We start from the raw sequence: 9,146 nt of genomic DNA, 5'->3' as shown, positions 1-9,146 counted from the left end.
AATACTACTTGAGTAAAAGTCTAAAAGTATTTGGTTTTAAATATAGTTCATTATCAAAAGTAAATGGAATTGCTAAAATGTACTTAAGGATCAAAAGTCAAAGTATTAACCATTTCAAATTCCTTATATTAAGCAAACCAGACGGCACCATTTTTGTATTCTTTTTTTATTGACGGATATCCAGGGGCACACCAACACATCATTTACAAACAAAGCATTTGTGTTTAGTGAGTCCGCCAGATCAGAGACAGTAGGAATGACCAGGGATGTTCTCTTGATAAGTGTGTCAATTCAACCATTTTCCTGTAAAAATGTAAGGAGTACTTTTGGGTGTCATGGAAAACGTAAGGAGTAAAAAGTACATTATTTTCTTTAGGAATGTAGTGAAGTAAAAGTCAAAGTTGATAAAAATATAAATAGTAAAGTACAGAAACCCCCCAAAAATGACTTAAGTAGTACTTTAAAGTATTTTTACACCACTGAATAGAGTTCACACTGTGGCCTAGCTGAACCCTTAAAAATACAACTATAGTGATAGAATACGCCAAAGACTTTGTGCTTTTCAGTAGTCTGCCTATTATTTGGTCCAAAGTTCCTGGTTTGCTGCTGCAATGCTCTGATTCACATGATCATACCCAAATTTCAGCCTGCCATTTAATAGTCAAAGCTATTGACAACCTTTGATCTGTATAGTCAAATACACTATGAGGCCCAACTTGAGTGATGCCAAATAAATTTAGAGATGAGACACCAATATTTTTGTATTGTATTTATTATGGATTCTCATTAGTTCCTGCCAAGGCAGCAGCTACTCTTCCTCGGGTCCAGACACATTAAGGCTCATCACAAAATAAATAAACCAACATAAATAAAACAGTACATCATATAACATCACCACACCCACTATATATCTACAACACAAAAATGTACAATCCCACAATTTAAAAATGTACATGTGTATAGAGTGTGTGTGCTAGTGTGTGTGTGATTATGCATGTGTGTGTCCCTGTGTATCTCTTCACGGTCCACGCTGTTCCATAAGGTGTAGTTTTATCTGTTTTGTTTATTTAATTTCACTGCTTGCATGAGTTACTTGATGTGGAATAGAGTTCCATGTGGTCATGGCTCTGTGTAGTACTGTGCGTTTCCCAGAGTCTGGTCTGGACTTGGGGACTGTGAAGAGACCCCTGGTGGCATGTCTATTGGGGTATGCATGGGTGTCTGAGGTTGAACAGACACCTCAGTACTTCCAACATGTCAATCCCTCTCACAAAGACAAGTAGGGATGCAGTCAATCTCTTCTCTACTTTGAGCATTTAACATTTTTTAAAGTTTATTTAACCTTTATTTAACCAGGAAGGGCTCATTGAGATTTAGAATCTATTTTTCAAGAGCGTCCTGGCCAAGATAGGCAGCACCAAGTCATTACAAAAATTACAGACAAACAACATGAAAAACTACAAGTAATCTAGTAAAAACCATAGAATTCACAAGAGTATAACAAAAATCAAAAACACCAAATTAAAAACATTGACAGGTCAGGGAATCAGTCTCAAGATCATTCATCAGTGATTTAAAAATACCAATCGGGACAAGTTCTTCCAGTTTAAAAGTATTGTAATTAAACAGCAGGGAGCAGGTCTCGAACCCTCGACCTTCTAGCCCGAGGTCCGGCGCGCTATCGACTGTGCCGCAAAAGCATGCTCGTGCGGCAGAGTCGATTTCCCAGGGTCGTTACAGTATTTTGTGAGGCGTTCCAAGACGATGGCGCAGAGTACATAAAAGCCCTTTTACCAAAATCAGTTCGGACATTTGGAACAGTTAGCAGGATAAAGTCCAGCGAACAAAGAGAGTACCCACCACATATCTGAACAATAAAAACGCCCAAATAAAAAGGTAGTAAACCCAAAATGGATTTATAAATAAAAGTATACTAGTGACTGAGCCGATGAGTGACTAGAGAAGGCCAGCCAACCCTGGTATACAAAGTGCAGTGGTGCGCAAGGGTTTTGCAGTTTAAAATACATCTCAAAGTGCCATGGTAAAGGGTGTCAATTGATCTCAAACACTGAGCGGAAGCATTCATATATAAAATATCCCCATAGTCTAGTAAAGGCATAAATGTAGCCTATACTAGCCTCCTTCTGGCTTCAAAAGAAAAACAGGCCTTATTCCTAAAATAAAATCCCAATTTCAGCTTAAATTTTTTTGTAAGTTGTTGAATATGCAATTTAAAAGAGAGGCCGTCATCAATTAAAATTCCAAGATATTTATATGAGGTTACAACCTCAATCTCCTTGCCCTGACAGGTAGTAATAGGTGAAAGGTTCATAGGTCTATTTCTTGCTTTAGAAAACACCCTTAATTTAGTTTTGTCAGTATTGAGGATAAGCTTCAATTGACACAAGGTATGTTGAACAGTATAAAAAGCAGTTTGCAAGTTCTGGACAGCTTTTGTAAGAGCACAACAGTAAATAACAGTATCGTCAGCATAAAAATGAAGTTGCGCATTTTGGACATTTTTGTCTAAATCATTTATATAAATAGTGAATAAGAGAGGACCAAGTACAGAGCCTTGGGGCACACCATTAAAGACAGACAATTTAACAGACATAAGCCCATCAAATTGAGTGCACTGAGTTCTATCAGACAGATAGTTAGTAAACCACGCAACTGCATGCTCTGAAAGACCTACACTCGACAATCTCTGCCTTAGTATAACATGATCAACTGTATCAAAAGCCTTAGAGAGATCAATAAAAAGTGAGACACAGTGCTGTTTTTTGTCAAGGGCTTCAGTGATATCATTTAAAACCTTCATGGCTGCTGTAATTGTGCTATGCTTCTTCCTGAAGCCCGATTGGTACATTGATAAAATAGAGTTGGTAAATAAAAACTATTTTAGCTGTTCACTCACAAGGGTTTCAAGTATTTTCACCAGGGGTGACAGCTTTGAGATTGGCCTATAATTACTTAAAAGAGTTGGATCTCCCCCTTTTAAAAGTGGTAGGACAAATGCTGATTTCTAGATTTTGGGAATTTCATTACATTCCATGGTTAGATTGAACAGATACAGTATGTAAGTGGTTCAGCTATGAAATCAGCTGCCAGATTTAAAAAGCAGGGATCCAAAAGATCAGGACCTGCAGGCTTTCTCTGATCTAAGGATTTCAGGGCTTTATGTACCACCTGCACTGAGAATGGCAAAAAGCTAAAATTTTGACCAGCTCTCACTGGTTCATCCACACAGGGTTGTACAGAGACAGAGGACACTGGTTCATCCACACAGGGTTGTACAGAGACAGAGGACACTGGTTCATCCACACAGGGTTGTACAGAGACAGAGGACACTGAATCAAACAGCCTACCAGATGATACAAAGTGCTCATTGAAAAAATTCAGCATTTCAGTTTTGTCATATACAGCAACAGAGTCCTTCAAAACACATGACGGTAATTCATTAACATTACTGTTACCAGACATAGACTTAATAGCCTTCCAAAACTTTCTAGGGTCATTCAGGTTATCAGTGGTAACAGACATAAAATATTCAGACTTGGCCTTCCTGAGAAGAAAATAACACTTATTTCGTAACTGCCTAAAAATAAGCCAATCAGCATCAGAACATGATTTCCTTGCTTTAGCCCAGGCTAGATTACGGTCGTGAATAAAACAAGACAGCTCAGAAGAAAACCATGGATTATCCCGCCCTTTAACCCTAAACCTGCGGAATGGGGCATGTTTGTTTACTATTTGGAAAAAACCATCATGAAAGAATATCCAGGCAGTTTCCACATCAGGGATAAGCTCAATATTGCTCCAGTCAAAATAAAACAAATCATGAAAGAAAGCCTGCTCATTAAAACAATTCAAATTTCTCTTACGAATAAAACGTGGGTTTGACTTAGGAACCTTAGCATTTCTAACAACAACAACAGCACAATGGTCACTTAAATCATTACAAAAAACACCAACCGCAGAATATTTATGTGGAACATTTGTTCATATCAAATCAATCAGGGTAGTAGAAAGAGGAGGAAGGGAAGCGCTACTAAGGTACACAATAGTACATTTTGGTAGATAGAAGGTGCTCTTTGGTAAAAGGGGTAAATTGGTCATCAAAAAGAAAGGAGGACCAAGGCACTCTTCATATAATTAATTAAAATGCCTTTATTAGTATGGCATGTTCAATAGAAACAAAGTTTAAAAATCCGACGCGTTTCGGCTGCATGTCCTTAGTCAGGGAGTACAAAAAAAAACACAAAGAAAGGAATACAATGTCCTCTTTTAAACAGTTTTTCCAATTAGCCCTAATTGGAAGAGGGAGTGATTACAAAATTGATTGGACACACCTAGTATGCAATACTATACACATCAAAAGGTGAAATACTGTAGCTATGTTATCATAAAAATACAACTCCAAGCTAGAAGTATCAGAACACTAAAAAGTAGTTCTAACCTTAAATATGACTGGGAGAAGTGTCAAGAATAAGAAAGCAATATATTCCATCGTACACTAGAACACAGCAAAACATGAACAACAACAGTCTATACATAGCTGAGGGCAATTGAGCAAAATGTCCACTAGATGACAGCAAATGGACCCATCACAACCCTACAGGAAGGGTGAGAAATCCATATCTTCATTTAAACCAGGGTATTTAGTGGCCTGTAGTTTGTAAATCCAAAAACGTTCCCTTTGGTTTAACTGTTCAAGACAGTCCCCTTTTCTAATAGAGGCCGGAATATGATCAATACCCATAGGTTGTAGGGAGGCAAGGTTGCCATGGTGTAGGGACTTGTAGTGCCTTGCCATGGGGTAGTCTTCATTGCCTACCCGTATGGCGTACTTGTGTTCCGCTAAGCGGTCTTGAAGACGTCTCTTTGTCCGTCCAATGTAGAACACCTTGCACTGTGGACATTCCAATCTATAGATGACATGAGTGGTTTTACAGTTAATGAAATGCTTGACGTCATACTCCATTTTGGAAGCTGTGTCAACAAAATACTTATTCTGTGCAATATTACTGCAATGGTTGCAATTGCTACATTTAAAAGAGCCCTTGGGTTTGTGGTCAAGCCAAGTTTTTTGAGAGTCACCCGGAAGATAACTGTGGACTAATTTGTCATTTAGGGTAGGACATCTCTTAAAGCTTATGACTGGTGGCTCAGGAAAGACTTGGCGTAGTAGCGTATCACTTAGGATGATTCCCCAATTATTTTTAATGATTCTTTTAATGTTCTCTGCTTCAGTGCTGTATTTTGTAACAAAATACACTCTCTCTGATGTATCATGAGGCACTCCCCTTCGCAACAAGTTCTGTCTGTCAAGTAATCCAGCCCTTATACCGGCATCTTTCAGGACCTGAACGCTGTAGCCCCAATTCAAGAAGCGATTCTCCAATTCAGCAGATTTGACACTGTAGTCTGTTTCCTGATCGCAAATTCTGTGGACTCTTTGGTATTGGCCATATGGAATATTCTCTTTTAGCCTTTTGGGGTGAAAGCTGTCTGCCCTCAGAATGGTATTCCCATCTGTAGGCTTCCTAAAGATTGATGTGTGCAAACAACCTTTGTCATTTTTACTAATGTCGAGGTCCAAAAAATGAATGTTATCCTTGCTGTACTCCATAGTTAGTTTGATGTTAGGGTTAATGCTGTTAAGGTATTGGTGGAAGGAAATAAGTTCATCTTCTGAGCCGGACCAAAACAGGCAAACATCATCAATATAGCGTCCCCACCATATAATCCGGTCAAAGAAATGGTTATTAGAAGGATCCAAAATGAAGTCATTTTCCCATTTACCCAAGTACAAACCGGCTGTAGCAAGCTCCCATGGCACATCCTTTGACCTGTTTAAAAATATGGTCCTGAAAGATAAAGATGTTATGATTAAGAGTCCATTCAGTCAGTGAGACAATGAGTTCTGTAGGAGGCATCTCAGTTTCAGGTCGGGTACTCAAGAAATGGTGCATAGCTGCCAAACCTTGTTCATGCTCAATGGTGGTGTATAGAGATTTATAGAGATTTATCTGGGCATTTAAGATTTGGGCGAGTGGGTGAGTTAATCAACTGGGTAATATTCATACAATTACAAAATATTTTTAAATCATCAGACACGGCTTTAACCAACACCAGTTGAGATCACAAATCAAGATCATTTCACTGTAAAGAAGTTTAGACATAAGGTGCGTCAAAGATGAAAATGCATCACCGAGAGCAGAGGGGGGTCTATAACAGCCAATCACAGTTATAGAGAGACCCTTTGAAACCTCAATATTCAAAGCAAGAAATTCCAACTGTTTACAAATAGTTTCAGACTTTGCCACACTTACAGGGAATTTAGTTTTTACATATTGTAACGACCCTGGGTTTATAAGCGCGGAAATTGACTCTGCCGCTTGAGCAGGCTTTTGCCGCACAGTCGATAGCACGCCGGACCTCGTTCCTGTAAGACGAGTCGCAAGCTAGCGCGAGGACGTTGTAATGACCCTGGGTTTATAAGAGCGGAAATCGACTCTGCCGTCTGAGCATGCTTTTGCGGCACAGTCGATAGCGCGCCGGACCTCGGGCTAGGGGTTCGAGACCTGCTCCCTGCCTGTTTCATTACAATATATAGCCACACCCCCACCCTTCTTAACTCGATCAGTGCGATAAACATTGTAACCACTTATACAAATATCCTTATCAAAAACAGACTTGCTGAGCCAGGTTTCAGAAAACACAATTACATCAGCATCAGTTGATTTAGCCCAAATCCTAACCCCATCAATTTTTGACAACAGGCTGCGTACATTTAAATGAAAAATACCAATACCAAAACCAGATCTTGATTTAAAATCAGAGGGGGTTTGGAGAAATTGCATATCAGAGCCAGGGTTAGGTTGCACGTTACCTGATATCAACAAAAGAAGAATAACTACGCACCTCTGTTTAATAACCTTGCACGGCTTCTCTTTTTTAAGAGACCTACTGCAAGCGAATTCTACAAGTGAGTTTCCAGACAATACAAAACAGTAATTTAAAACCATTAGACTTTGGTAGTGACACAAATTCGTACTGTTCACATCATGCCACAAATGCATCGGCACTTGGACGAGTGGACCGAGTGAAAAAGAGCGAGTTCCTGCAGACAAAATGCCTAATGGACGGGAGAGCACATTGTCAGATGTACTCACCCAGCGACAATGTTCGTTTTCTCCAGAGTTCAGTAAAGTCAGTGCACAAAGCAATACCACGAAAATTGTCATTTTCTCTGACAAATGTAAAAAATAGAGGCCAACGAAGGTAAGGGGAGAGAGGGACAGCGTGTATGTATGAGTCTGAATGTGAGTATTTGCGCGTGTGAGTAGATTGAGAGAACGGGTTGGGGATTGTTGAGCTGCCACTGACAGCCAGGCGACGAGCAAAAAGGAGCAGCTTGGACGAGTCACTCCGCGGATGAAGAAGGAACTAAGGCCAGCCAGAGATAGGGTTACTTTGGTAAACTTCAAGTAATGAAGTGCCGAGTTGAGGGAGACCCGTGATCTTTACACCAGCAAAAACAAAGTAGTTTGCACTACACAACAAGGAAGTTACTCAACCATAAATAAATATGTTATTAGTAGGTTAAAATGTACTAGTCACAGACAAACGACTTGACATGCTGCCATCTTGGATTTTGCTTATAGCCATGTCATTGATGTTAGCTCTCTGTGTACATTTAAGGGCCAGCCGTGCCGCTCTGTTCTGGGCCAACTGTAATTTGCATATGTCCCTCTGTGGCACTTGACCATATGACTGGACAGTAGTCAACGACCTGTATAACTTGTTTTGTTGATAGCCTTGTTAAGAAAGCAGAGCAACGCTTCATTATGGACAGACCTCTCCCCATCGTAGCTACCATTGCATCAATATGTTTTGACCATGACAGTTTACAATCCAGGGTTACACCAAGAAGTTTAGTCTCTCAACTTGCTACATTTACACATGATTTATTACAAGATTTAGTTTAGGGTTTAGTGAATGGTTTGTCCCATATACAATGCTTTTAGTTTTTGAAATATTTAGTTCTAGCCTATTACTTTCCACCCATTCTAAAACTGACTGCAGCTCTTTGTTAAGGGTTGCAGTGATTTCACTTGCTGTGGTAGCTGAAGTGTATAATGTTGAGTCATCAGCATACATAGATACACAGGCTTTACTCAGTGCCAGTGACAGGTCATTAGTAAAGATTGAAAAAGTAAGGGGCCTAGACAACTGCCCTGGGGAATGCCAGACTATCTGTATTATTTTGGAGAGGCTTCCATTAAAATAACACCCTCTGTGTTATTTTAGACAGGTAACTCTCGATCCACAATATAGCAAGGGATGTAAAGCCATAACACAAGTTTTTCCAGCAGCAGATTATAATCGATAATGTCAAAAGCTGCACTGAAGTCTAACCAAACAGCTCCCAAAAGAATCTCACTGTAATTAACACAAGTCATCTCAACTGTGAATGGAAATGCCTCTTAATGAGTGAAGAACTGACAAACAGGAATGGAAGCCAAGATCACACAGCATATGTAAATATGAAATAACCAGGTAATAACCTGCCCAGCCTTTTAAACAGGGACTGGATTTTTCATCATCCATACATTAAAATTCAATTATGTCCTCCAAACTCAGAGGGGATTTTTTTACATTGAAATGTTTTGCATGTTAACACACTAGTACTGTACATACCAACATACCATTTGTTTTATATACATATATATATATTCTGACATTTCACATTCTTAAAATAAAATGGTGATCCTAACTGACCTAAAACAGCGAATTTTTACTAGGATTAAATGTCAGAAATGGTGAAAAACTGAAGTTTAAATGTATTTGGTTGAAGTCGGAAGTTTACATACACCTTAACCAAATACATTTAAACTTCAGTTTTTCACAATTTCTGACATTTTAATCCTAGTAAAAATTCACTGTCTTAGGTCAGTTAAGACAGCAAATTTTATTTTAAGAATGTGAAATGTCAGAATAATTGTCAGAGTCCTTCAAGAACAGTGGGTTGGAGTCAGGCGCAGAGAGCAGAGGGTTCGAATAAATGTATATTTTATTTCCGGGAAAAACGGTCATGCCACAAACACAAGGCGCATAAACTGACCGGCCCATACACAGGA

The 9,146-nt window shown here is 39.2% G+C and overlaps 1 long non-coding RNA gene across 1 annotated transcript; it reads right to left on the bottom strand.

Annotated features, from left to right (window-relative positions):
- Positions 1-150: 150 nt before the first annotated feature.
- LOC139535775 (uncharacterized) lies at positions 151-7,552 on the bottom strand. Its single transcript, XR_011667192.1, has 2 exons — positions 7,179-7,552; positions 151-5,870 (listed from the first exon to the last, which is right to left on the bottom strand). It is a non-coding gene; the product is annotated as an uncharacterized lncRNA (long non-coding RNA).
- Between the last annotated feature and the right edge of the window lie 1,594 nt (positions 7,553-9,146).

This window comes from Salvelinus alpinus, chromosome 12, assembly GCF_045679555.1.
Source record: "Salvelinus alpinus chromosome 12, SLU_Salpinus.1, whole genome shotgun sequence".
In the NCBI taxonomy this organism is placed as follows: Eukaryota; Metazoa; Chordata; class Actinopteri; order Salmoniformes; family Salmonidae; genus Salvelinus; species Salvelinus alpinus.
This window is presented reverse-complemented; position numbering and strand designations above follow the sequence as displayed.